Below are 27,674 nucleotides of genomic sequence, written 5' to 3' on the forward strand. Positions count from 1 at the left end.
GGGAGAGTTTTGTTTGACCAAAGTCATTGAATCATTGAAGAGGCATATCTGGATTTCCAGAAGGTCTTCAGAATGATGTCTCATAATGGATTGCTTAATTTGTCCAGAGCAGGCACAAATAGCCTGCCAGCAGAGAAGGGGTGAATAGATTTCTGTTTAGGATGGGAAGTAGGATCTCACAAAGTTGAGTACTGCACTAATGTTAAATATTTAGACTTTAGAATTAACAAAATTGCTAAGTTTATGGTGATTCCTAATTAGGAAGGTTATTAACATGGAATCCTTCAACATGTCACAAGACTTTAATAAATGAGCAGAGTTTATACTTTCAAATAAAATGCTGTGTTCGGTAAGAAGAACAACAATTGGAGGATTAAGAGAGGTTTGTGGAGCAAGGGGATTTGGGAATACAAATACACGTTACTGGAGGTTGTAACGTAGGTCAATTAAGCCATTGTAAAAATAGAGTTGCTGTGATAACAATGCTGACCTTAGTTAGGCCACATTGGGAATATTACGTTCATTTAAGAAGGACATGCAGCAGTAATATAGAAACGGTAGGGCAAAAATGTTTTAGAAGGAAGAACAAATGGTTATGCCTGGAGTCTCCTAAGAAAAGATAAAAGGTCTGATAGATCAGAGAAAGTGTTTTCACTCACAGGGAACTGCAAAGCTAGAGGCAATCAACATCAGATACTGTCGTGGAATCACAGGAAATTCAGAAGAAACTTGATTACCAGAATCAGGTTTATTAGCACTGACATACTTAGTGGCTACTAGATACAGGAGTGGAACCCGATGTCATCTGCCATAGCCCACCCACTTCAAGGTTTGACATGTGTATTCAAAGATGCTCCTGCATGTTGCTGTTGTAACTTGGTTATTTGAGTTGCTGTCAACTTCCTTGAATCTATCTGGCCATTCTCTGACCTCAGTCATTACAAGGAGTTTTCACCCACAGAACCACCATTCACTGGAGTTTTTTCCTTTGTTGCAACATTCTCTGTAAACTCTACAGAACGTTGTGCATGAAATCAGTAGTTTGTGAGACCCTCTAACCACCCTGCCTGGCACCAACAATTATTCCTCTGATGTTTGGTCTGAACAACACAAAACCTCTGACCTTGCCTGCATGTTTTTATGCATTGAGCTGCTGCCACATGGTTGGCTGATTAGATACCTGCATATGGTGTACCTAATTAGCCATTCATTGTAGGTTTTTCAGCAGCAGTACAGTGCAATACATGAAATTTACCAAAAGTTACATAAATGCAAACCTTGCATTTATGTAAAGAATATGTAAATGCAGAAGTGGATTAGCAAGGGTAGTGTTTATAGGTTCCTTGTAAGAATAAGCTAAAGTGAATAGTATTGATGCATTTAAGGGGACTCGGGATCTATGTACAAGGGAGTGAGTAAATGAATTCATGGATATATAACAAGTTAATACCTGGGAGATTATTTTTATCCTGGTTGTTATTTTTTTCCCCAATCTCAATAATATGTAAGAACATTCATTGTTTTGGATCCAATAATGATTTTTTTTTCCCTGCCTTGAAGACTTCCTGATCACCATCAGTGTCAAGCTTAGAAAGCCACTTGTGGGGATGGGGAAGGTGTAACAATTGGCATTATTGCTACGCCTCACTTTAAGGGGTCTTCAGAGGCCTACCAAGATTGCTTAAACACCATTTTGATTATGAAACAGAGATTTTCAGAGCTGAGTGTGAGTAGAATGTGAAGTCCATGGATGGAAATGGTTCTGAATAAAATTATTTTGTATTCCAGGTGTCTGACATCAGATAATATCCACCCATCCTCTCCAACCCTCAAAGTAACACATAGAAAAGCAATGAAAATCAGACAAATCATTTCTTTCCTGTTTGATATACAGTAGATTCCAGTTAATTGGGACCAGTAGATTTTGGCCCATTAAGTGGCTGCCCCAGTTATCCAAAGTTCCATGGAAATGGTTAAAAAGGTATTTAAAAAATCTAACATTCAACTGAGTAACATTATGTATTTAAATGAACTACAGAACAAAATTAGAACACTACCAATATTACAGTACTATAAAACTATATTAGTTTCTAATGGCTATCGACGGAGGAACTTGTCTGCTGTGATCTTTTGTTTGACTATAATTTCTAACTTGTTGATGTAGTGAAATGGTTTAAATTTCACTCCCGGCTCTTTCTGGCATCTCCAAGCCTGAATGCTTGAAATTGCAGTGAGCAAAACAGTTCCAAATTATCGTACTGCTTATCTCTCACCAACTTTCAGTGACAAAAATCACTGCCTTTTGATCACAAGCACATGCAACTGATGCGATTTAAAAACAGTTTGCTCTAAGCGCCTTGCAAGTGCGTGTGACTAATGTTAGTTAGAAACTGGCGACAGTCTTCTGTCCTAAATAAGTAGCTTTGCATCCCAAATAAATTAAGGGAATCCTGACTATTTTCTTGATTAGTTCTTGTTCTTTAAGAGTTGTCCCAAATAAGTGGCTGCCCCAATTTACCAATGGCCTAATTAACTGGAATCCACTGCACTTAGTTCTTCAGGGGCAAGGGGGTTAATATATGCAGCACAGTGGGTGTGAGGGCAGTAGTTGGTATGAAATGGTGAGGTGAAAACTTTCCCTGTGTTGGTATTGCAATCCCTTAAAGTCAGGATAATAATCTGAATATGGTTAGAGGAAGAACAAGGTGTTAGCCATTAAAGCCACAAAATGGTTGTTTATTTCATCAAAATATTTAATGTGGATACTGAAGGTTCCTCTGTAATTGTTCGTTTGTCAATGTCTGTCAAAATTAATATTTAATAGGTGTGTAAGTTACTAATTCATTTCATCTATTAATGGTTCATCAGGTTGATTTTAACGTGTACTTAAGTTCTGGTTATCATTTAAAAGATTACCATTTTGGATTGCTTCCAGTCAACGAAAGACTCTGTAATTTTAAAACTGTTAAAGGTGTGTTCTATTTTTATCAGCAGTTTTTTAATAGTTAATAGCAGTTTTTAATGCATCTTTCTAGTACTGTATGCAGTGTCACAATAAGAACTGACTACAGTTATTTCAGTATCCTGACCCTATGATCCTGAAACTAGATTTTTTGGGTTCCTAGCACAATAGCATATACCTCATCTGGGACAGTATTTGTGACCTATATATTTATATGTGTACTTTTAATTAGGTAGCTTTAGAAATGACGCAACATTTTTCTCAGCTGCAAAATCATTAGGTTTTTGCTAAGAATGGATATTTGAGACTGTGGCTGTAGAAAATGAATGAGCCAGCTTTGCTAACGATGTTGATGCAATGTTAACTGAGGCCAGGAAAAGGTGAATGATGTTCACATCAGTGCTGTTGCAAGAAAATAAATCTGTGGTATATCCTTACTGAAGATCGCAGGATAGTCTTTATAAACATCAAACCTGCTTCATCGTAGAAAGATTTGATGGATGTTCAGAAATGATTTTTTTCTTTCAATGCTATTACATGGCATTTCTCAGTGAAGGAACCAGGAAAGGGGGAGATAAATGGAGTCATCTTCTACCCCTCCCCATCACTGCAGGTTGACTGGTTATAGCATGCAGTTAAATATCTCATAATTGGCTTACTTGACACATTGATCTAAACTAATTTTGGGATATACTGCACTTGGCCTAGTTCTTTTTGAAGTTAGTGAGAAATCTCTAAGCTGTGATTTTAGGACTTGCCCCATGTCCTGCAGTGCTCTCAGATGAGACCATTTTAATATTTTTAAAATGCTACCTTCCGGATTGGGATTTGCAGATGTATGAATTTAAGGAGATGCCATTATTTAGAGGCGTATGACTTTCTCAATACAAGGTACTTGAAATCATTGACTGTCTTTGCTGTCATTCTTGAATAGATGGGTAGTACATTTACTTTAAAAGAAATATCTAGTTGTCCTTTTGCAGAATTGTATTGATTTTGTCTTCAACTGTTGTAATGAGCTTAAACAGCTGTCTCCTCAACCACATTACAAATTTTATATTTTAGCTAGAAGCCTGTTGGAGTTCAATGTTCATGGGTAACTGAACTCTGATCCGCTCCAACATCTGGCTGAAAAACAATAAAAGGAAAGTCCGTAAAGGACAAAAGTTAATTGTAACCTTTATTTTTCAAATCATAAAACAAAAAATGCTATATCAGATATACTGACAAAATTGTGTTGAGGCACATTCAGTACTTAAAGGTTGAAAAGTAGTTTCCTTATGGTACCATGTATACACAAATGTTAAAAGATTTTATTTTTTTATTTTTTTGCATATGTTATGTGAATAAATCAATTATAGCTTTTTCTATTTGTTTTATCCTAGCAGTTAACTCTAATAGATGCACTGACAACAATAAAAGTCCTTTTTTCTGTAATATCTGGTTTACACATTCCTGGTGTAATATAACTGCAAATGCAGGATTTTTTTTACAATAGCAGTATTCAAATTTATTCACTGGAAAACAAGTTCACTTAAACAAAAATAAACTGCTTTGTAAATGAAATTATGAGCCCTGTATTTACTGCGCAATAATCAGTTTATTATTGTCACGTGACCCTGCAGATCGTTTCAAAACATGAGTACATCAAGGTAGCACAAAGGGAAAAAGCAACAACAGGTGCAGACTCTAGTGATACGTTACAAAGTGCAATGCAGGTGGACAATAAGTTGTTGCGCATGGTAGTGTATTGGTTAGTACAGTGCCTGTGACACAGGTTCAATTCCTGCTACTGACTGTAAGGAGTTTGTATGTGTTCCCATAACTGTGTGGGTTTCCTCCCACAGTCCAAAGGTTAGTAAGTTAATTGGGCAGCATAGACTCTTTGGGCTTGAAGGACCTGTTACGATGCTGTATCTCAAATAAAAATAAGCTGCAGGAGCCATGACAGGGTAGATCATGAAGTCAATAATTTATCTTTATTGTATAAGAGCTCTGTTCCAGAGTCTTATAGGAGCAGGATAAATGCTGTTCTGGTGTGTGGTTTCAAGCCTTTATCTTCTGCCCAATGGATTGGGGGATTAGAAAGAATTGATAATGGTAGTGGCTTTCCCCAGAGAAGAAGTGTAGACAGGGTCTGTGCAGGGGAGGCTGGATTCCATGATGGACTGAGCTGCACCCACAACTGCAATTTCTTGGGATTTTGGACACAAGTAATAGACATCAGATCTGAAGTAATCTGCAGTGCCTAAACAAAAACATTCAATGTCCAAAATGATGAACACAAGATTCTGCAGATGCTGGAAATCCAGGGTAACACAAAATGCTGGAGGAACTGCACCCACAACTGCAATTTCTTGGGATTTTGGACACAAGTAATAGACATCAGATCTGAAGTAATCTGCAGTGCCTAAACAAAAACATTCAATGTCCAAAATGATGAACACAAGATTCTGCAGATGCTGGAAATCCAGGGTAACACAAAATGCTGGAGGAACTCGACAGGTCAGGCAGCGTCTATGGAGAGGAATAAAGAGCAAATGTCTCAGAGCAAAACCCTTCAGGACCCAGTGGTTGTCATGAAGTGGGCAGGGTATTGGTGGGATAAAGTATTTGGCGTAGTGGGAATTGTGCTGTGGTCAAATTTCTGCGGGGTTTTGCACTTGTCCACTTGGAGTCTCTGAATCATTACTTTTTCTTTAATTTTATGATTCAAATAAAACTTAAGTAGTAATGATTAGTTAAATTAATGTGTATTTGTTCATCTTTGTATGAAACATACAAATTCTATCCCACAGGCTTGGCTGTGATGTATGATTTAGAGTTAGGGTTTTTTTCCCCGGAGGGTAGGAGAATGAGGGGAGATTTGATAGAGGTATACAAAATTATGAGAGGTATAAAGAGGGTAAATGCAAGCAGGCTTTTTCCACTGAGGTTGGGTAAAACTAGAACTGGAGGTTATTAGCTAAAGGTGGAATTTTTAAGGGGAGCACGAGGGGGAATTTCTTCACTCAGAGTGGTGAGTGTGTGATTCAAGCTGCCAGTGAAAATGGTGGATATGGGCTTGATTTCAACTTTTAAAAGATATTTGAATACGAGCTTAGATGGTAGGAGTACGGGGGGCTATGGTCTGGGTGCAGGTGATGGATTGAAGGGCCTATTTTTGTACTGTAGTGCACTGTGATTCTATTTTCTGAATTCTCTTCAAATGTCTTGCCTGTGGCAAGGCAGCAAATCTCAAGCTCATTACTAGTTTCACTGGAAAGTTGGGCCAATGGGAAATGAAACAGTTACATGGGCGATTGGTCGTGCCTGTACATTAGTGTTAAGTTTGTAGATAACGTCAACAAATGAGGCATGGAATGAGCTTTCCCTTCCCTGCTCTCCACTGGGTTAACAAACTAGATGAAATTTTATATAAAACAAGGAATTTAGCTTGTTATGTTTAGAGCAGCATATGACTATCTGAATCATAGCCTGCTCCAGTCACCGAGGGAAGGAGGTGGTCTGGGGGAGAACAGGGGCATAGCAGACATGCTGGAATCTTCTAGATTGGGAGCTGCCCCTACAGGCCAGCTATACTGTCAGTGCTGCTCTCCAGTGTTCGCTCCCTGGACAACCAACTGGATTGCCTTCATCTGAAGCTGACCCAGCACGAGATGGCCTGCTGCATATTTGCTATTGCAGAAATGTGGTTCCAGGACAACATCCCAGGCACCATCAACCTTCAGTCAATGGACTCAGATTTGTGCTAATACTATTCCGTGACTGTGTGCTATTGTAACTATATGTGCTATGTGTAACTGTATGCAATGTTTTTTTCCTTGGCCCTGGAGGAATTGTTTCATTTACACAAGAGGTAATGCAGATGTTGAAAATCTAGAGCAATACATATGTATTGCTGTTTCATTTAGCTGTATACCTGTGTATGTTTGAATGACAACTTAACTTGAAGATTAAGCAGAACTAGCACACAAGTTTTGAGGTTCACCTTATTTAAACCCCAATTTTTTTCAAGACTGATGAGTTGTCAGTTTGAGAAATTTTTAGAGTAATGTAGGTTATTTACCAAGGTAATCAATGAGGTGTAAGTAAAGGCAAAAACTTCCTGTGGATCTTCCATCAACTTTGTCCTATGCCCACCCGCTCTTCGTGCATACACTGTAAGGGAATTCAAAATTAAAACGTGGAGCTTAGACTCCCATTGCCCTAGAAGGTTAAAATAAAATGTGGCATCTTGTTAGCCTTATGGGTGTATATAAGGACAAATATTAAGTGTATATGTAGGATATTGTTAAGAATTTGGTCTTTATTTATGTAGTGTCCACCTTATTAGGTACACCTTCTTTATGATCACATATTCTGAGATGCTGACACCCAGAAACTTGAAGCTGCTCTCCCTTTCTGCTGTTGATTCTTCGATGAGAACAGCTGTGTGTTCCCCTAATTTTCCCTGTCTGAAATTTGCAATCAATCCTTTGGCCTTTTGAGTGCAAGGTTGTTGAGACACCACTCAACCAGCCAATCTATTTCACTCCTGTATGCCTCATCGTCACCATCTGAGCCTCTACCAACAACAGTGGTATCATCAGCAAATTTATAGATGCCATTTGAGCTGTGTGTAGCCATACAAACGTGAATGTAGAGAGGGTAGAGCAGTGGGCTAAATAAGCATCCTTGAGGTGCGCCAGTATTGTTTATCAGCAAGGAGATGTTATTTCCAATGCATACCGACTATGGGGTCAGCACAGCACAGCACAGTCAGTCAAGTCAAGTCAAGTTTATTGTTATTTTGGCCATAAGCTGCTGGTACAGTACATAGTAAAAACAAAATGATGTTCCTCCACGACCCTGGTACTACATGAAACAACACAAAACTACAGTAGACTATGTGAGACAACACAAGGCTACACTAGACTACGTAAAACAACATAAAAACCACTAGACTACAGGACTACATAAAGTGCACAAAACAGTGCAGGGCGGTACAATAATTAATAAACAAGACAATAGGCACAGTAGAGAACCAATTACAATATAATAATAAATGATGTAGATGTCAGTCTAGACTCTGGGTATTGAGTCTGATGGCTTGGGGGAAGAAACTGTTGCACAGTCTGGTCATAAGAGCCCGAATGCTTCGGTGGCTTTTGCCAGATGGCAGGAGGGAGAAGCGTTTGTATGAGGGGTGCGTGGGGTCCTTCACAATACTGTTAGCTTGGCAGGTGCAGCATGTGGTGTAAATGTTAGTAATAGCGGGAAGAGAGACCCTGATGATCTTCTCAGCTGACCTCACTATCCGCTGCAGGGTCTTGCAATCCGAGATGGTGCAATTCCCGAACCAGGCCGTGATGCAGCTGCTCAGGATGCTCTCAATACGACCTCTGTAGAATGTGGTGAGGATGGGGGTTGGGAGATGGACTTTTCTCAGCCTTCACAGAAAGCAGGAACACTGCTGGGCTTTCTTGGCTATGGAGCTATACAACAAACTGAGTCAACCACGTCTTGCTGGACACAATCAGAAAAGTGAAATCAGAGATGATGACTCAATTTTCAAAAGTGGCTGCAGGGAAAAGGCCTTGTTATTGATCTGAAGGTGAAGAGGTGCAAGATTTAGCTGGAGAAGCTTCAGTAAAGTTATTGTGATGGGAGAGCTTGAGTCATGAGGAGAGACTGAATAGGTAGGAACTGTTCTCCCTGGACTGAAGGAAGCTGTAGGTTGACCTTACAGAGGTTTATAAAATCATGAAGGGCATAGATAGGGTGGAGGGCCAGTCATTTCTCCCAGGATAGGGCAGATATTTAATGTTAAGGGAATAACTTAAAGGTTCTGAGGGGCAACTTTATTACACAGGGCAGTGGGTTATATGGCATGAGCTGCCAAAGGAAGTGCTGGAGAGAGGTACAGAGGTATGTTTCAAATATATTTAACTAGTTCACAGGTAGGAAAGGTTTAGAGCAGGGGTTCCCAACCTTTTTTATGCCATGGACTCCTACCATTAACTGAGGACTCTGTGGATCCAGGTTTAGAGGGACATGGCCAATCACAGGCAACTGGACCTAATGCAGAGGGGCTCTTTGGTTGGCTTGGATGAGTTGGCCTGAAGGGTTGTTTCCATGCAGTGCAATGCCGTGACATCATGAAGCCACTAAATCAGAGATTGTTGCAGTTGAATTCATCCAGCAATCCATCAAATACAATATAAGGCAGGGGTTCCCAGCCTTTTTAATGACGTGGACCCCTACCGTCAACCAAGGGGTCTGTGGACCCCAGTTTGAGAACCCCTGATATCAGGAAGTCATGCTGCAGCTATACAAAACTTCAGTGAGACCACACTTGGGATATTGCATGCATTTCCAGTCAATACATTATAGAAAGGATGTGGACACTGTAGAGAGGGTGCATTTCACCAGGATGCTGCCTGGATTAGAGGGTATGAACTGTAAGGAAAGGCTGGACAAACTGAGTTGTTTTCGCTAGACCGTATGGAATCTGAGGAGAGACCTGAAAGAGATTTGTAAAATTATGAGAGACATAGATAGAGTAGAAGGTCAGAAACTTTCCCCAGGGTAGAAGTCTCAATAAACTAGAGGCTATGCATTTAAGATCAGAGGGGGAAAAGCTTAAAGGCAATGTGAGGGGTGAGATTTTATTAGCTTACCAGACATGATGATGGAGTATAATAGGCTTTTAGATAGACACATGCATATGGATATGGATTATACACGGGGAGAACATTTAGTATCAATTGGCATTAATATCAGCACAAATTTGTGGGCTGAGTGGCCTGTTGCGTGCTGCATTAATTACTGTTTATATCTATAGCAACTGGGGTTAGTGATGGGTTATTTGTTTCTATTAAATTTTCTCAGTTTTCTTTGGAAATATGAGAAAACTTCATTTGAGGAAGCCATTCAGCACACTGAGCCTGTACCAGCTTTCAATGTGATTCTATCTGTATCATTCCACCAACAACCCATTTTCCCTCTGAACAACCTGATTATACTAAGTGCCCTAGTGACTACAGCAGTCAACCTAACAAGCCCGTGTGCCTTTGCGAGATGGGCAAAAATCGGAGAATCTTGGGGAAACCCTCGTGGGCACAGGAAGAACTTAAAGACTCCCGACAGCAGTGGAGAATGAATTTGGACAAAATTGAAGTTCAAGTTCAAGTTCAGTTATTGTCATTTAGCTGTACACATGGATACTGCCAAACAAAACAGTATTCCTCTGGACCGAGGTGCACAACACAGTACACATAACTCACAAACTTAACACATAAGGTAATATTACCACAAATAAATGAACAAATTATGACACAAGTTAAAAAGTAAACAGTATAACACTACTGGCATTTCATATGTGATGAGACCTGGATGATGGCAGGGAGTTCAGTCATCTCCTAACTGTCTTTGTCCTGATGTTATGTTACCTTCTCCCTGATGTAGTGGGTCAAAGAGGTTATCGAGTAGATGGGAGGGATCATTGACAATGCTAAGAGCCCTGTGTATGCAGTGCTCCTGATAAATATCTATGGATCCTTTGCCCGCTGCATCGCTGCCTGTCTCTGGACTGCTTATTGGTTTCCCTTGGTTTCTACCATCGATGAGCCATGTAAACAGAATATTCTAAACAGGTTACAAAATAGATTCTCTGTTAGTAGAGAGAAATATTTACAAAAAATTCTCACATTAGTCTAGAATGAGGAAGGCTGTGCCATTGAATATTGTGGTAAGGGCTAAATACTGAAAGAAGAAATAAAACTATTGCTGTGAATATATCGTGGTTGGGTACAATTCCCGCCACTATAAGGAGTTTGTACATTCTCCCTGTGATCGTGTGGGTTCCCCCCTACCAAAAGCAGATAGTACATTAGCCTCCCCATATTAAAGTCATGCGCAAACAGTCTCCACCCTAACATCCTGGGTTAAGATCTACCAATAGGCAATCCCTGAGGAGAACATGATACTCGCCTCCAGTCATTGCAGTGACTACTACTGCATTCCAGAGATGTATGGGTTAGAGTTAAGTGAGTTGTGGGCAAGCTATGTTCACACCAGAAGTGTGGCAACACTTGCAGGCTCCCCCCCACCAGCGCATTGGTAGCGTAGCAATTAGACATTAAAACACAGGAGCACAATTAGGGCACTGAAGTCTGCTCTGCCATTCCATCATGGCTGATTTGTTATCCCATTCAACCCCATTTTCCTACCTTCTCCCCATAACCTTTGATGCCCTGACTGATTAGGAACCTATCAATGTCTGCTTTAAACATACTCAATGACTTAGCCTCCGCAGCCATCCATGGCAATAAATTCCATAGATTCGCCACCCTCAGTCTAAAGAAATTCCTTCTCTTTTCGGTTCCAAATGGATGTCCCTGTACTCTGAGGCTGTGCCCTGTGGTCCTAGACTCACCCACTATAGGACACATTCTCTCCATGTCCAATCTATCTAGGCCTTTCAATATTCAGTAGATTTCAATGAGATCCCCACTCAATTTTTCTAAACTCCAGTGAGTACAGACCCAGAGTCATCAAACACTCCTCATTTCTTATCCCTTTCATTCCTGGAATCATCTTTGTGAACCTCCTCTGGGCCCTCTCCAATGCCAGCACATCTTTTCTTAGCTAAGGGGCCCAAAACTGCTCACAATACTTCATGCGTGGTCTGACCAATGCCTTATAAAGCCTCAGCATCACACCCTTGCTCTTAGATTCTCATCCTCTTGAAGTTATGCATTTGCCATCCTTAGCACTGACACAACCTGCAAGTTAACTTTTAGTGAATCCTGCGCAAGGACTCCCAAGTGCCTTTGCACCTCTGATTATTCAATTTTATCCCATTTAGACAATAGTCTACGCCTTTATTCCTTCTACCAAAGTGCATAACCACACACCTCCTTACACTATATTCCACCTGCCACTTCTTTGCCCGTTCTCCCAATCTGTCCCAAGTCCTCTGTAGACTTCCTGCTTCCTCACCTCTACGTGTCCCTTTATCAATCTTCGTATCGTCTGCAAATCTGGCCACAATTAGTGCATATTACTACAGTGCAGGGTGTCGGGATTCGAAGATCAATTCCAACATCCTCTAAGAAGTTCGTATGTTCGTATGGATTTCCTCCGGGTGCTCCAGTTTCCTCCCACTGACCCAAGACGTACTGAATGGTAGGTTGGTCATTATAAATTGTTCTGTGATTAGGCTAAGGGTTAAATTGGTAGTTTGCCGGGTAGCGCAGCTTATTGGACGCAAAGGGCCTTTTCCGCGGTGTGTCTCCAAATAAAAATACATAAATAATTTCCCCAGACTGTGTTGATCATTGAGATATACGATGCATTTCACTGTATGTTTATTTGAAAAGAGTTCAGTTGACATTTCAAGCTGAAACCCTTCAGCAGGACTGGACTTAGGTTTCTAGCATCTGCAGATTTTCTCCTATTTGTGAAAGTTTATTGTTTTTCCTTTACAGATTTCATTCCGAACAAATATACTTTGCACATTTATTTCAAATGTATCACTAGCAGTTCTGGTTTTAAAAAATACTTTATTTCAGTTAGTTGTGGAATGTTATAACCTTTTCATAATATAGTAAACAATGGCTTCCTGAAGCACTTCCTGAGTGTAATTATTTGGGCATGTCAAAGCAGGATGCAGTTTGATATGCAGTACTTGTATCATACTGTATTTGAGGCTTTGTTTACTCAAATCAGTAACATATTTCTGAATTGTTTTGGATGACTATTAATAGACAGTTTCATAATCCAGGAGTAGTTTATCTATAAATTCCAACTGAATCCAGAAAATGTTAGATTGATGATGTACAGTATTGCATTCCAAATGTCTTTACTGTGAAGAGGTTTGGAGTGAAATAGTTACATACATAATCTCTGTTTATGTGCAACATTTTCCCGTAAACAAATTTTGATGATAAAAGATTAGCTTAAAATTAAAAACCAGCTTTTTTGGTCACATATGTACTCAGTGGTCACTTTATTAAGTACATTTGTACACCTTGTTAATGTGAATCTCGAGCTCGTCAATCATGGCGGCAACTCAATGCAGACATGGTCAAGAAGTTCACATGTTGTTCACATCAAACATCAGAATGGGGAAGAAATGTGATCTAATTGACTTCTACCGTGGAATGACTGTTGGTGCCAGACGGGGTGGTTTGAGTATCTCATGCACAACGGTCTCTAGAGTTTACAGAGAATGGCGCAAACAACAAAAATAAATCCAGTGAGTAGCAGCTCTGTGGACAAAAATGCCTTGTTAATGAGAGGCAAATGGTCAAACTAGTCCAAATTGACAGGAAGGCAACAGCAACTCAAATAACCATGTGTTACAACAGTGATGTGCAGAAAAAGTCAGCTGAACACACACCGATTTGAACCTTGAGGTGGATAGGCTACGGCAGCGAAGACTACACCACGTTCCACTCCTCTACCTAATAAAGTGGCCACTGAGTGCATATCAAAACATAAAGTGTCGTTTAACATAATATGTCATTTGCATCAAATCAGCAAGGGAGCAGCCCACAGTGTCGCCACGCTTTTGGTGCCAACATAGCATACCCACAACCTAGTAACCCTACCCCATACGTTTTTGGTATGTAAGAGGAAACTGGAGCACCCAGAAGAAACTCATGCAGTCATGATGAGAACGTACAAACTCCTTACAGAAAGTCAGCAATCTAACCCCGATTAGTGATTAATGGCACTGTAAAGTGATTGCACTAACCGCTACACTACTGTGCCATCTAGTGATAAAAATCTTACATAACAAATTCATATTATATTTGTATTACGTCCTCCTGAACGGTCTTGGCCCGAAACGTTGACTGTACTCTTTTCCATAGATGCTGCTTGACCTGCTGCATTCGTCCAGCATTTTGTGTGTGTTGCTTGGATTTCCAGCATCTGCAGATTTTCTCTTGTTTGTGATTGGATGATAATTGTTTAGTGTAAGTCCTATTTAGTTCAGTGTACTTTGCTAATGTAGTGATATCACTGTAGCATAGCAGTTAGCACAACACTATTACAGCTCAAGCACTGGAGTTCAATTCCAGCATCGTCTGTAAGGAGTTTGTACAATCTCCCTGGGTTTCATACAAGTGCTCCAGTTTCCTGTCACAGTTCAAAGATATTCCAGTTAGTAGGTTAATTGGTCATTGTAAATTGTCCTGTGATTAGACTAGGGGTGAAATAGGTGGGTTGCTAGGCGACACGGCTCGAGGGCCTGTTCCGCAATGTATCTCTGAATAAAATAAAAAATAAAAATTTCAATTTTGTAAAGAATATTTGCAAACAATTAGATAATCAAGAGGTATTTTTGTTTAATACCTGCAGTAGCACAAGGGTGGGGTAAATGGACAATACACTTTAATTGTTTTATAAACAGCCATTTTGTTTAATGTGTACACAAAGCATGTGTGTGTTACCAAGAAAACAATCTATCATACCACAGTACATCAAGCTGATGGGAAAATGGAACAGAACCATTCAAGAAAAATGTGTTATTGGCATCTGGGTTCAGGAAGTTATTTATATTTTCCCTGATGGTCATGATAACTCTTTGTAAATGTGCTCTAATAGTGGAGCAACAAAATACTGACACAGCTGGCTTCCTGTTAAACAGGAGTTTTAGTTGTCTGTCAAAGCAATGAACTCCCACTTCCTTCCGTCCCCCACTCACCTTCCTCAAATGTCCTTTCATCAGCTGATCACAAAGTTTCCTGACACTTCTGTGCTTGTATTTTATTTTAAATCTCAACTCTTGGTAGTCAGCAGAATACAATCTGAAAAAAACAGTATCATAACCACATGAGATTCTGCAGACACTAGAAATCCAGAGCAACACACACAAAATGCCTGGAGGAACTCAGCAGGTCAGGCAGCATTAATGGAGAGATATAAACAGTTGATGTTTCAAGTCCTTCGTAAGGACTTTGCCTGAAGTGTTGACTTGTTTTTTCCCTCCATAGATGCTGCCTGACCTGCTGAGTTCGTCCAGCATTTTGTATGTGTACATCAGAATATGTGAAAGTTGTTTTAAAGATACAGTAGTGCAAACACTTGGTGATGTTGCTAATGAGTCTCTGAAGCGTCACCTTAGCCAGGACCTTTCCAGCAACAGAAAGGAGTGACATGCCCCTACTATTGCCGCAGATGGCCTTGTCACCCTTGTTCTTATAAATGACAACGATGTTTGCATTTCTCCATTGCTGTGGGATGTTCTCACCAGTCCAGGCCTTGGTGATGTACTGGTAGAGGGTGCACATACACATGTACCCTCCGTTCTTCAGTAACTCAGCAGGGATATTGTCAGTGCCAGGGGACTTGTTGTTCTTAAGGGAATGGACAGCTGATAGAACCTCCTGGAAGGTTGGTGGTAGACTGAGGTCGTGGATAGGAGGAAGTTCAGGCATCAGCTGCCTTTGGGAGACTTCAGCGTGGAGTCTTTCAGAACAGGAGCCTTCGTCCCTCCACAAACGTCGCCATATACCAAGCGGTCTGTGTCACCACCCTCCTTTATAGCTGTGAAGCTTGGGTAACCTACGGCCGTCACATCAAGTCCTTGGAGCGCTTCCACATAAGCTGCCTCTAGCGCATCCTGGGAATTACCTGGCGTGAGCGGGTGCCTCACACTGAAATACTTGTAAAGACCAACTGCAGAAGTATTGAGGCCAGCTTCAGCTGCAGTGGCTGGGGCACGTGATGAGGAAGCCTCCATGTCGGCTATCCCGCAGAGTGTTATACAGCCAGCTACATCATGGTCGACGCTCAGCTGGAGGGCCGAAGAAGCGCTATAAGGATCAGATGAAGAATGCTTTAAGGAAGTGCAAGATCAGACACGAGGACCTGGAGGAGGTTGCTGCTGACCGTACCACTTGGTGACAGCTGTGTAGGGACGGGGTTTGTATTCTGGAGATGGAAAGAACAACCAGAAGACAGCAGAAGAGAGCCTGGAGAAATGCAGCCATGGTTGCCACCACTGACACATATACAGAGGAGGAATCTGAGATGAAACAAAAGAGCGACAAAAAGTTTTGTAAGGATAGACAAATTAAACACTAGAGGAGTACTATTATTGGTTTAGAGTGACATAAACAATCTCAGAAGGGTTTAACTAACAATAGAATGGGAGATGACAGCAGCAATTTGTGTCAAAATTAATAGTAAGGAGAAACAAGTACTAATGGGTAAGTGCCAGCTAAAGATGAACAAGCACATAACGAGCTATTTAAGCTAGTAAGAGAGCTGCAGGGAGTTGTAATCTAATCATAGGGGATTTCAAAATCTCAGGAGTTAAACTTGATGGATCCAAGGCAACTGAGAGACAATATGAAAAACACAGGCAACCATATCTAGGTAATAACACAGCAGGTGAAGGAGGCTAATGGGACTCATGTGGCATTAGAGTAATTCAAGAATTAGTAATTGGGAATTTGGCTTCTGGACAGCATTGCATAAATAGATTTTTGATATAGTTAAAGCAGAAACAAATAAGAATTTTTTTAAAATTTTAAAATAACAGCAATATCAAACAATGCATATAGAAAGTCAAGAATCACGTGATGCTCATACAGAACCCATCCAAAGAATTGTCTTCTTTGCTTTGATTCATTATGTCACCAAAATACTGATTGGCTGTAATCTGAGAGATTGAGAGTGTGTTATTAATACAGATCTCCCTTTCCACCACCAGACATTAAAACTGTATATCTGAATCAAAACTACAAGAGATTCTGGAGATGCTGGAAATGCAGAACAACACACACACAAAATGCTGGAGGAACTCAGTTGATCAGGCAGATTCAAAATTTTAGGCTGAGACTCTTCATCAGAATTCATTTCTTAATCAATTTTCTTTAAGAAAAACAAACAGATATCAAGGACAAGGATGCCCTTTGCAAGGATATGCTGGTGAGGTACCTTTGAAACATACTCACTGTTACCATGCAAGATAAATAACAAGTCCCCAATTTTGTCTTTTGACAACTTTGCATTTTGCCTCTGCTAGTCCAGTTCTCCCACAGTGGTTGCATTGTAATGATTTGCCTCAAAATGAAATAATATTTAAGATGGTTTTTAAAATTGTAGAATTGCTGAATACAGATATGGGTCTGCAGTCTATTTGCATATTTGGAGACACAGCACAGCCCATGACACCCAATTACACCCATGTGACCAATTAACCTACTAACTGGTACTCTTTGGACTGTGGGAGAGAACGAGCTCCTGGAGGAAACCCACACAGTCATAGGGAGAACGTACAAACTCCTTACAGATAGTGCAGGAATTGAACACGGGTCACTGGCAAGAGAAAATCTACATATGCTGGAAATCAAAGTAATACACACAAAATGCTGGAGGAACTCAGGCCAGGCAGCATCTATGGAAACAAGCAAACAGTCAATGCACAAGAGGAAATCTGCAGAGGCTGAATGATATAATAGCATCTTCATACTAATCCCCACACTACTGTGGGCCAACTCTCTTTATGGATGCCACTGTAGTGTAGTGGTTAGTGTGATGCTATTACAGTTTGGGGCGGAGTTCAGAGTTCAGCTCTAGCATCCTATATAAGGAGTTTGTATGTCTTCTCCATGAATGTGCAGGATTCCTCCAGATGCTCAGGTTTCCTCCCACAATGCAAAGATGTACTGGTTAGTAGGTTAATTGGTCATTGCAAGTTGTTCTGCGATTAGGCTAGGGTTAAGTAGGTAGTTCGCTGGATGGTACGGCTTGTTGGGCTGGAAGGACCAGTTCTGAGCTGTATCTCTAAATTAATAAATAATAAGTCTCTCAATAAACAGAGTAACATCACAAACCATACCCCACAGAGCAGTAAAAACCTCAGTCTTTCTTTCACCCTTGGCAGAAGGCACTGCAAAGGTAACAAAATTATTATCCAAAAATATTATTTCAATGCTTTTTAAGTCCTTTTTTTTTTTTACAAACAAGGAATATGACTATGATCTTCTTTAATTAGGAATATGACATAATATGGAAAACCTGCAATTATCCATGACTCTCACCAAAGCACACAAGTGAGCAACTCTGGAGAAGTAGCCTGTACAGAAAAATTACTCACAAGGTAATTTGCCTGTGGACTGGGAAATTTGCCCATACAAGGTAATTAGGACCAACACCAATACTAATAATGTCAGAGCCAGATAATGATAGGTTCATCAGTTAAATAAGCATTATGGGCATGATTCTGGAAGGCAATGGCTGCATTTTGGTTGGTGGTGAAGGAACATATTTTAACTAGTTGTTTTTTTTCTGGACCAGCATGTGGTTATTTCCAGTACGCTGCTGCTAGTTTCAATGAATGCACCTTGAATGCAAAGGCATCCTGTGAACAGGAAAAATAGAATGATCTTCAACAAATCACTCGGTCATATTGGCTGAGACAAACAATAGCTAGATCACAAAATATACATTTATTTCTGTACAGAAAACTAATTAGTTAGAGTAATTAATTACTCCGCTATTTAAGAAGGGTGGGGAGGCAGCAGAAAGGAAACCATAGACTGTTAGCCTGACATCAGTGGTAGAGATCCACCGTAGAAAGCATTCTTCTAGGGTGCATCACAACCTGGTATGGAAGTTGTCCTGTCCAAGACTGGAAGAAGCTGCAGAAGATCATGAACAGAGTCCAGCATATCACACAAACCAATCTTCCGTCCTTGGACTCACTTTACACTGCACGCTGTCAAAGCAGTGCTGCCAGGATAATCAAGGACATGACCCACCCAGCCAACACACTTTTCATCCCTTTTCCCTCCGGGAGAAGGCTCAGGAGCTTGAAGACTCGTACGGCCGGATTTTGGAACAGCTTCTTTCCAACTGTGATAAGACTGCTGAACGGATCCTGACCCAGATCTGGGCCGTACCCTCCAAATATCCAGACCTGCCTCTTGGTTTTTTACACTACCTTACTTTCCCTTTTCTATTTATGATTTATAATTTAAATTTTTACTATTTACTATCGATTTGTATTCCAGGAAGCGCGAAGTGCAGAATCAAATTTTGTTGTGATTATTGTATCAATTGTTTGGTGACAATAAAGTAAAAAAAAGTAAAAAGAAGTTGTTGGAATTGATTGTTAGGGATGAGATTACGGAGTACCTGGAGGCACATAACAAGATCGGCCAAAGCCAGCATGATTTCCTGAAAGAAAAATCCCGCCTGACTAACCTACTGCAATTTTTTGAGGAAATTACAAGCAGGGTAAACAAAGGAGATGCAGTAGATGTGGTGTACTTGGATCTTCAGAAGTCCTTTGACAAGGTGCTGCACATGAGGCTGCTTAGCAAGATAAGAGCCCAAAGTTACTAGCATGGGTGGAGCATTGGATGATTGGCAGAAAACAGCGAGTGGGAATAAAGGGGTCCTATTCTGGCTGGCTGCCGGTTACCAGTGGAGTTCCACAGGGGTCGATGTTAAAACCGCTGCTTTTTACGATGTGCGTCAATGATTTGGACTATGGGATTAATGGATTTGTGGCTAAATTTACCAATGATATAAAAGATAAGTGGAGGAGCAGGTAGTGTTGAGCAAACAGAGAGCTTGCAGAGAGAATTAGATAGTTTAGGGGAATGGGCAAAGAAGTGGCAAATGAAATACAATGTTAGAAAGTGTATGGTCATACTTTTTGGTGGAAGAAATAAATGGGTAGGCTATTATTTAGATGGGTGGAGAATTCAAAATGCTGTGTTGCAAAGGGACTTGGGAGTCCTTGTGCAAGATACCCTAAAAGTTAACATCCAGGTTGAGTTGGTAGTGAAGAAGGCAAATGCAATGTTGGCATTAATTTCTAGAGGTATAGAATATAAGAGCAGGGATGTGATGTTGAGGCACTATAAGGCACTTGTGAGACCACACTTGGAATATTGTGTGCAGTTTTGGGCTCCTTATTTTAGAAAGTATATACTGACAGTGGAGAAGGTTCAGAGAAGATTCACGAGAATGATTCCAGGATCGTGAATCATGAAAGGATTGCCATATGAGGGATGTCTGGCAGCTCTTGGGCTGTATTCCCTGGAGTTCCGGAGAATGGGGGGGGGGATCTCATGGAAACACTCCAAATGTTAAAAGGTCTGAACATATTAGATATGGCAAAGTTACTTACCATGGTAGGGGAGTCCGGGACAAGACAGCACGACTTCAGGATTGAAGTACGTCCATTTAGAACAGGGATGCGGAGAAATTACTTACATCAGAGGGTGGTAAATCTGTGGAATTTGTTGCCATGAGCAGCTGTGGAGGCCAAGTCATCGGGTGCATTTAAGGCAGAGAAAGATAGGTTCTTGATTAGCCAGGGCATCAAAGGATATGGGGTGAAGGTAAGGGAGCAGGGATGACCGGAAGAATTGGATCAGACCATGATTGAATGGCAGAGCAAACCTGATGGACCGAATGGCCTACTTCTGCTCCTATATCTTATGGTCTTATCGTTAAGAGCGTAAAAGAGAAAAAAGCTCTTATTTTTGAAAAACCTCAAGGTATGCAAACTCACATTTGCTATATTGATTTTTTCAGGGCCAGAGACATTATTCAAGTGGAATTATCACAAATTATGAATTTAAATATTCACTCACACACTGGAATACACCAGTACCAGATTTTCCATCTTTTCTGTTTATTGTTATTTTGGAATTTGTGCGCTATTGGGATGGCCAATGTTTACTACCCATTACTAACAGACCCAGACGTGGTGGCGACACTTTCTTGCACTGTTACTAGCATTCTGGTGAAGATATCCTTGATACTACTGGATGGTGAATTCCAATATTGTATTTAGTAAGGGTGGAGGAATGAAGATACATGGCACATAATGGATTAAGTACTGCAACTTCACATACTTAGATTTCAGCAGAAAATCTTCCAACAATAAGCATCCATCTTACCGGTTCATCAAAAGCCACTCCCCCATGCTAGCTAGGGATTAGCCCTTTTAAGGGTCATTGCAGCCTCTTCCACGCACTCCTGTTTAGTTGATCACATGAAGGCACTGTTAAAGTATAAATCCAGTGCGCTGAAAGCACTCGGTCTCTTTTTTGCTTACTGAGCCACTGTGGACCAGGTCACATATGGTGCCATGGAAACAATGGAAGTGTGCTGCAGTTAAATAGGGCCCACGTGCATACTTTTATTTATTTATACTTTATATACATATTTGAAATTGGGTGTAGCTTGAATGGTTTACTGAATGTTTAGTGTTTGTCTTGTCCTGTGAAGCATAGTTAACTTACTTACCAGTAGTGACTGTCTTCTGTCACCACTCACCAAACCGGTGAACCTGATTTTACACAACAGCCCACCAGTGGTCCAGCATGGTACCTGTGACGACAACTTCCAAATTTAGGCATTTAATTACACATGTGGATGCCAGATGCTGTCCAATCTACCCTGCAATAGTTCTGACAGCCTGACTGTGACTAATAGAGCAAAATCCAGAATGTCACAGTATCTTAGTTTGGTTTCCAGAGAATGTCATGTCTCAATACTTTTAATTTTTTTTTAAACTTTAGTGTATTATTGATTGCGTAGCTAGATTAATATTGGAAGCTTAGAATTTCAGAGTTCCTTTTACAAGGTACTGTGCAATACTGGACAGTGCAGTAAGACTTATGGCATTACCACTGCAGGTGACATGCTCTCCAAGGTATAGCATAGGGCGATGATGTTGTGTACAAGACCCTGACAATACTCAAAAGTAGTGAAACTCCATGTCATGGCTTCAGATACTTAATACCATATATCAACTCTCATTGTTGGACCCTTTGTTTATCAAGGTCCTTTCTCAGCTGTCTTTATTTTAGAGATACAGCACGGTAACAGGCCTTCTGGCCCATCGGGTCCATGCTGTCCGATTGCACCCCATGTGTCTTTGGAATATGGGAAGAAACCAGAGCACCCGGAAACCCACACAGTCACAGGGAGAATACACAGATTCCTTACAGACAGCGCCGGAAAATGAAGCCGGGGTGCTGATGCTGTAATAGTGCTACATTACTGCACTATCCTCAAAGTCTTAAGAAGCAAAGACAACTACCCCTTGTTCTATCTATACCATTAGTACTTGTTCCTCATTCGAGCAACATATCTCACCATACACTGAACCCAACAACTAATTTACTAACCAAGCCAATCTTTGTGCTGGTATATGGAAATGATGTGGTTATTGAAAGGAGCTAAAACAAAAACAGATAATGGACAACCACAAGACATGGGATGAGAATTAGACAATTCAGCCCATCCAGTTAGCTCCACCATTTTATCATGGCTGATTTATTCTCCCTCTCAAATCCATTCTCCTGTCTTCTTCTTGAAACATTTGAAGCTCTGATTAATCAAGAAACTATCAATCTCCACTTTAAATATACCCAATGAATTCTAAAAATTCACCACCCTCTGGCAGAACAGCAGACTATGAATATCCAAACAGGAGTAAAAGCCCACAGCTAAAGCCTGCTCTACCATTTAGTCAGTTCATGACTGATCTGATCTTGGCCACAACACAACTTTCCTGCATAATGTCCATAAATGTTAATTCTCCTATAAAATGGTAAATCAATTTATTGTAATCCTAGGCAGTGAGGTACAGGGAAAAACCTGTCTTGCATGCTGTCCATACAAATTGAATACAACTGTGCCTTGTCTTGAAATTATTTAATAAATCTGTTTATAAAACCAAAAGAATTCCACCTCTATTTTAAATGGGAAACTCCATTTTCTGGTGCTGTGTCCCCAGTTCTAGACTCCCATGAACATTCTCACAGCATGTACTTTGTCAAGCATACTTACGTATTTTTCACTAAGACTTAAACTTCGAAGATATAATCCAATCTGTTCATATTCCTCACAACTGCTTGATCCCAGGAATCAACCCATATCAACAGTCTCCAAAGCAAGTATATTCTTAATTAAATCAGTAGACCAAGACTGTATATAATACTCTATATCTACTAATTAGTTACAGCAAAACAGCCATTTCCTTTCCTAATTACTGGGTATATAGTACCTACATGCTAACCTTCTGTGTATCACCCACTCTTTCTTAACAGCATGAGAGACTATTTAACACAGCAGCTGAATCTGAATGATGTGCACTATTTTCTAAAACTCCATGTGACTACCATTGCAAAACATTCTTTGTGAGTGTTGCCCTTTCTAATGTATAGCAACAATTCTGCACGCAATATCTTATCACAGGTTAACAATACAAGGATTATTCTGTGATGCAATTATTTAAAAATGAACTGCTATTGAAAGTTTAATAGTCATTCAATCATACCATACAGCCAAATGAAACAGTTTTCCTCCAGGGCCAAGATACAAAACACAATACCAACAGTCACACACAGCACAAACCACATAAAATTACAATAGCAGTAAAACATACAGTCAAAAATAATATAGTCCAAATCCGAGTGTCACGGCCTATTGGACAAGATGTTGTCCTGGAGCCACATCTTCAAGAACAAGCACCAATTCCTTATCTCACACTAGTGGGCCACAGATGAACGTATTCCTGCTTGTCTTCCACCAAACAAACACAGGAGAGCAGCATAGACACCCACCATGCCACACCTCCTCTGGCGTCTCCTCCTGGGTGACCTTGCGGCCTGAGGGCCTGGACCACGCAGCAACCTCGCCGGTCACACCAGTGAATCAGACTTGCAGTACTCTACAATACCAATGTCCAATAGAGTCTTGCGCTCACAAGAAAAATAGACAATCCTTTGCAGTTTGTTGGACCACGCACCATCTCTGACACCTTCTTCTTTGGGTTGCTGTAGCAAGCATCAACATGATACACAATCCAGCTCCAGCGCTATTGAGCAACTCACTGATGGGGTAGACCACTATTACTTGACGTTCTTAATATCCAGCAGTGCCTTGCGATCATAAAATTGCAAAATTAACATTATCACAAAATGTTACTATGATTTTTAATCACTTCCCTTTTCAGCAAATTGGCTGCCAAAATATACACCAATGTTCTAAACAACTGTGCTTTTTAAATATTGTATACCTTTTTAATTGCCATATAACAATATATAAAATTTGACCTTATACATGTAGAACAATGGATGTATTATTACTCTACGACTTCTGTGCAGATTTTATTTTGACGATTATAGAACTTAAGAAACCACAGCTAAAATGGGTCATACAAATTAGTTTATTATTGTCACATATATGACCAAGGTACAATGAAATACTCATCTTACATAATTTCACAGATCTATTTGTTACAACAGTGCATTGAGGTAGTACAAGGTAAAACAACATGAGTGCAGCACACATCACTCAACTAATCTCATCGCCCACTAACCCACCCCACCATATCCTCAACCACTACTACTTAATAATTTCCTGTCAGAACCACTTTACATACAGACACTCCTGCGCCTAGTGTCACTTTATGGACATAGTCAATGCATAAGCTCATCTTATTTATATTCATCATTCATTTTTTATAATTGCGTTCGTTATCTTATTGTACTTTTTTATGCTGCATTAAATCCAGAGTAACAAGTAATGAAATGTCCGAAGGTTCCTATCAGTGTGCCATTTCTCTGAGCCAGAGATAGTGATCAGTTCAGAAACTGTAGCAGTGTTGTTCCTGATTGTGGGCTTAAGTAGGGTAAGTAATGGGGGGACACTAGAAAAGATTCTCAGCAATGGTATTCACAGTCCTCTGACATACAGGACTCAAATGCCTTGTCATCTCAATATTAAACTGCCTGACCACCCCCCACCCCCAAAGACCAATTCTACAACAAGAAGAAATTATATCTCACTATGTCTTTATCAAACTCCTCACATGGTGATTGTCTGTTGTGTCTAACAGTGACAGGAATCATGTGTGGAAGTTTTTAAAGTGGAAAATCCATTGCACTGGGGTCGTTCTACTCTCTTGGAAGACCAGGTTCAATGGTATGAGTTGTCATCACGACTAGGGTCTTCCTTGGTTGCACTGGATGATCATGACTTCTGTCTCTTTTGCTCTCCACAAAGCATTGCAGAACTGCTTTCCTGGCCATTGGACCTTACTGTAGATCTCATCTGCCCAGTCCGCCAGAGCTGACTGAATGCTAGGGCAGGCATAACCCTATTTCAGAGGTACGAGGCCCACCTGTCGAAGCAGTGTACTAGGGTGCGACCGCTGTTGCATGCAACAGCTACTTGGAGCCATTGGTGAGAACCGAGTGTCCGGTAGGGACCAAATGTGAGTGAGCTGCCCCGGAATAGACAAGACAAGCCCTTTCATCAAAGGTACTATCCCTCCCTGGACATCCTATAGAACCTCTCTCAATTAAATCACCTTGCATTATTTGAAACTCCGGCATTTCATAAACATTTCCCCTATTTTGAGCCTTTTCAAATTTACCATTGCCCATATACCAGCAACAAGCTCCATCGCAAGCTATTTCATTTTTGCACGGGTTACATCCTGGAGCGCCAAGACAATACCTACACTGGGTGAATATGCAAACTCCACATTGGAGGTCAGAACTGAGATTAAAGAACAAAGATTAGCTTTATTTGTCACAATTACATTGGTAAGTTGAGGGAACACACCAGGAGAAGTAGAAAGGGTGAGCAATTTCAAGTTCCTGGGTGTCAACATCTGAGGATCTATCCTGGGCCTAACAGATCAATGCAATTACAAAGAAGGAAAGACAGTGGCTATACTTTATTAGGAGTTTGAGGAGATTTGGTATGTAACCCAAGACACTTGCAAATTTCTACAGATGTACCGTGGAGAACATTCGAACTGGCTGCATCACCGTCTGGTATGGAGGGGCCACTGGACAGGATCAGAAAAAGCTGCAGGAAGTTGTAAACTAAGCCAGCTCCATCAAGGGCACCACCAGCCTCCCCAGCGTACAAGGCATATTCAAGGAGCAATGCTTCAAAAAGGCAGCATCCATCATTGAGGACCCCTATCACCAAGGACATGCCCTCTTTTCATTGCTACCATCAGGGAGGAGGTACAGAAGCCTGAAGGCCACACACAGTTTCAGGAATAACTTCTTCCCATCTGATGGCAGATTTCTGAATGGTCAATGAACCCATGAACACCACCTCACTACTTTTTCCCTCTCTTTTTGCACTACTTATTTAACTTTTTAAATATACTTCTTACTGTAACTGTTTTTTTTTACATTGCAATATACTGCTGCCACATAAAAATTTTCACAACCTATGCCAATGATATTAAACCTGATTCTGAAACATACAGTGAAACGCGTTGTTTTGCATTAACAACCAACACAGTCCGAGGATATGCTGGGGGCAGCCTGCATATGTTGCCATGCTTCTAGCACTAACATAGCAGGACCACAACTCATTTAACACTAACCCATCTTTGGAATGTGGGAGGAAACCAGAGCACCCGGAGGAAACCCACGCGGTCACAGGGAGCGTAAACAAACTCCTTACAGACAGGGGCAGGATTTGAACCCTGATCACTGGTGCTGTAAACTGTTACACTGGTCGCTATGCTAACATAGTGTACTGAACCCAGGTGGCTAGAGATGTGAGGCAGCAGCTCTATAGGCTACACCAGTGTGCTTTCGGTAAATGGCGACTTATCTGCCTACCCCTTCCACAAAAACATAATCCACCCAAAATGATCATCTGATTGCTTCCTGCATGGCCATCCTGTTCAACCCACACTTGCCACAAGTCCAAAATCAACCATTTGAGCATCCACTAGCCCAACAATTCCTCCCTCAAAAGTAAACAAACTTGGCCTCGGCAATCCTTAATTGCAAAATTGCTCTTACATATTACCCCCTTCTCCCTCCTCATGCATACTAACCTACATCTCTCCGGGATTCTTGCATCAGAGCTGTTCCAGATATGCAACCAACAATCCTTGTTCCAGCAGCTATGTTCAATCCCTTCCCAATACATTTACAGCATTGAAATCCACTTATCAGGGATATTATAAAGATGCTCTTCACCAGTTCTAAAACGGCATATTCCTCTAAGGGTCTGCATGTAATCCACTCTTGGTCACACATACCTCCATGCTGCTTCGATGCATCCCATTCCACTTCACCCGTGTACACAGATTTGTGCATTCCCCTTCCCGCCCAGCTTCATATGCAAACTCTCTCCAAGGTGATGCGAATACTCCATCCAAGGTATAATATACTGCCTGCACAAATCCTAGGGTCTATGTGTTTACACAACGATGTCTTTGTATGCCTCCTACACTCTGGTTTGTTAATTTTTGTTGTTTTTTCAGCACACATACAAGTTGTGCATAATTTATTGAAGTTTTTTAACTTATGGTTGTAATATACTATGCTGCAGAAAAGAAGGGTCTCGGCCCGAAACGTCAACTGTACCTCTTCCTTGAGATGCTGCCTGGCCTGCTGCATTCACCAGCAACTTTGATGTGTGTTGCTTGAATTTCCAGCATCTGCAGAATTCCTCGTGTTTGCGTTTTCAAATTCACTACTGTGAAGCCTCTTCCCGTGATGCCAACACTGAAGAAGTTTAAATCTTCTCTTCGACGGGAGTTCAGTGAAACCATCTCTCACTGCTCCCCATCTGTAATTTCTTTGGCTCTTCAACTTCTTGACCATATTTTGACTCAGACTCGCTATCACAGCAGCTCTTGGCTCCATCCCTCCCCCTCCTATCTTCTCCTATCATTTTGGATCTCCCCCTC

The 27,674-nt window shown here is 40.8% G+C and overlaps 1 long non-coding RNA gene across 1 annotated transcript in view; it reads right to left on the minus strand.

The window, feature by feature from the left end:
- Positions 1–761: 761 nt before the first annotated feature.
- Positions 762–27,674, minus strand: part of LOC140186404 (uncharacterized) — a 30,269-nt gene continuing 3,356 nt past the window's right edge. The window contains exons 2-4 of the long non-coding RNA XR_011882860.1: positions 14,661–14,763; positions 7,032–7,123; positions 762–4,090 (exon numbers count right to left, since the gene is read on the minus strand). This is a non-coding gene — a long non-coding RNA (uncharacterized lncRNA). The remainder of the gene's footprint in view (positions 4,091–7,031; positions 7,124–14,660; positions 14,764–27,674) is intronic.

Source organism: Mobula birostris, chromosome 22 (assembly GCF_030028105.1).
Source record: "Mobula birostris isolate sMobBir1 chromosome 22, sMobBir1.hap1, whole genome shotgun sequence".
Lineage (NCBI taxonomy): Eukaryota > Metazoa > Chordata > Chondrichthyes > Myliobatiformes > Myliobatidae > Mobula > Mobula birostris.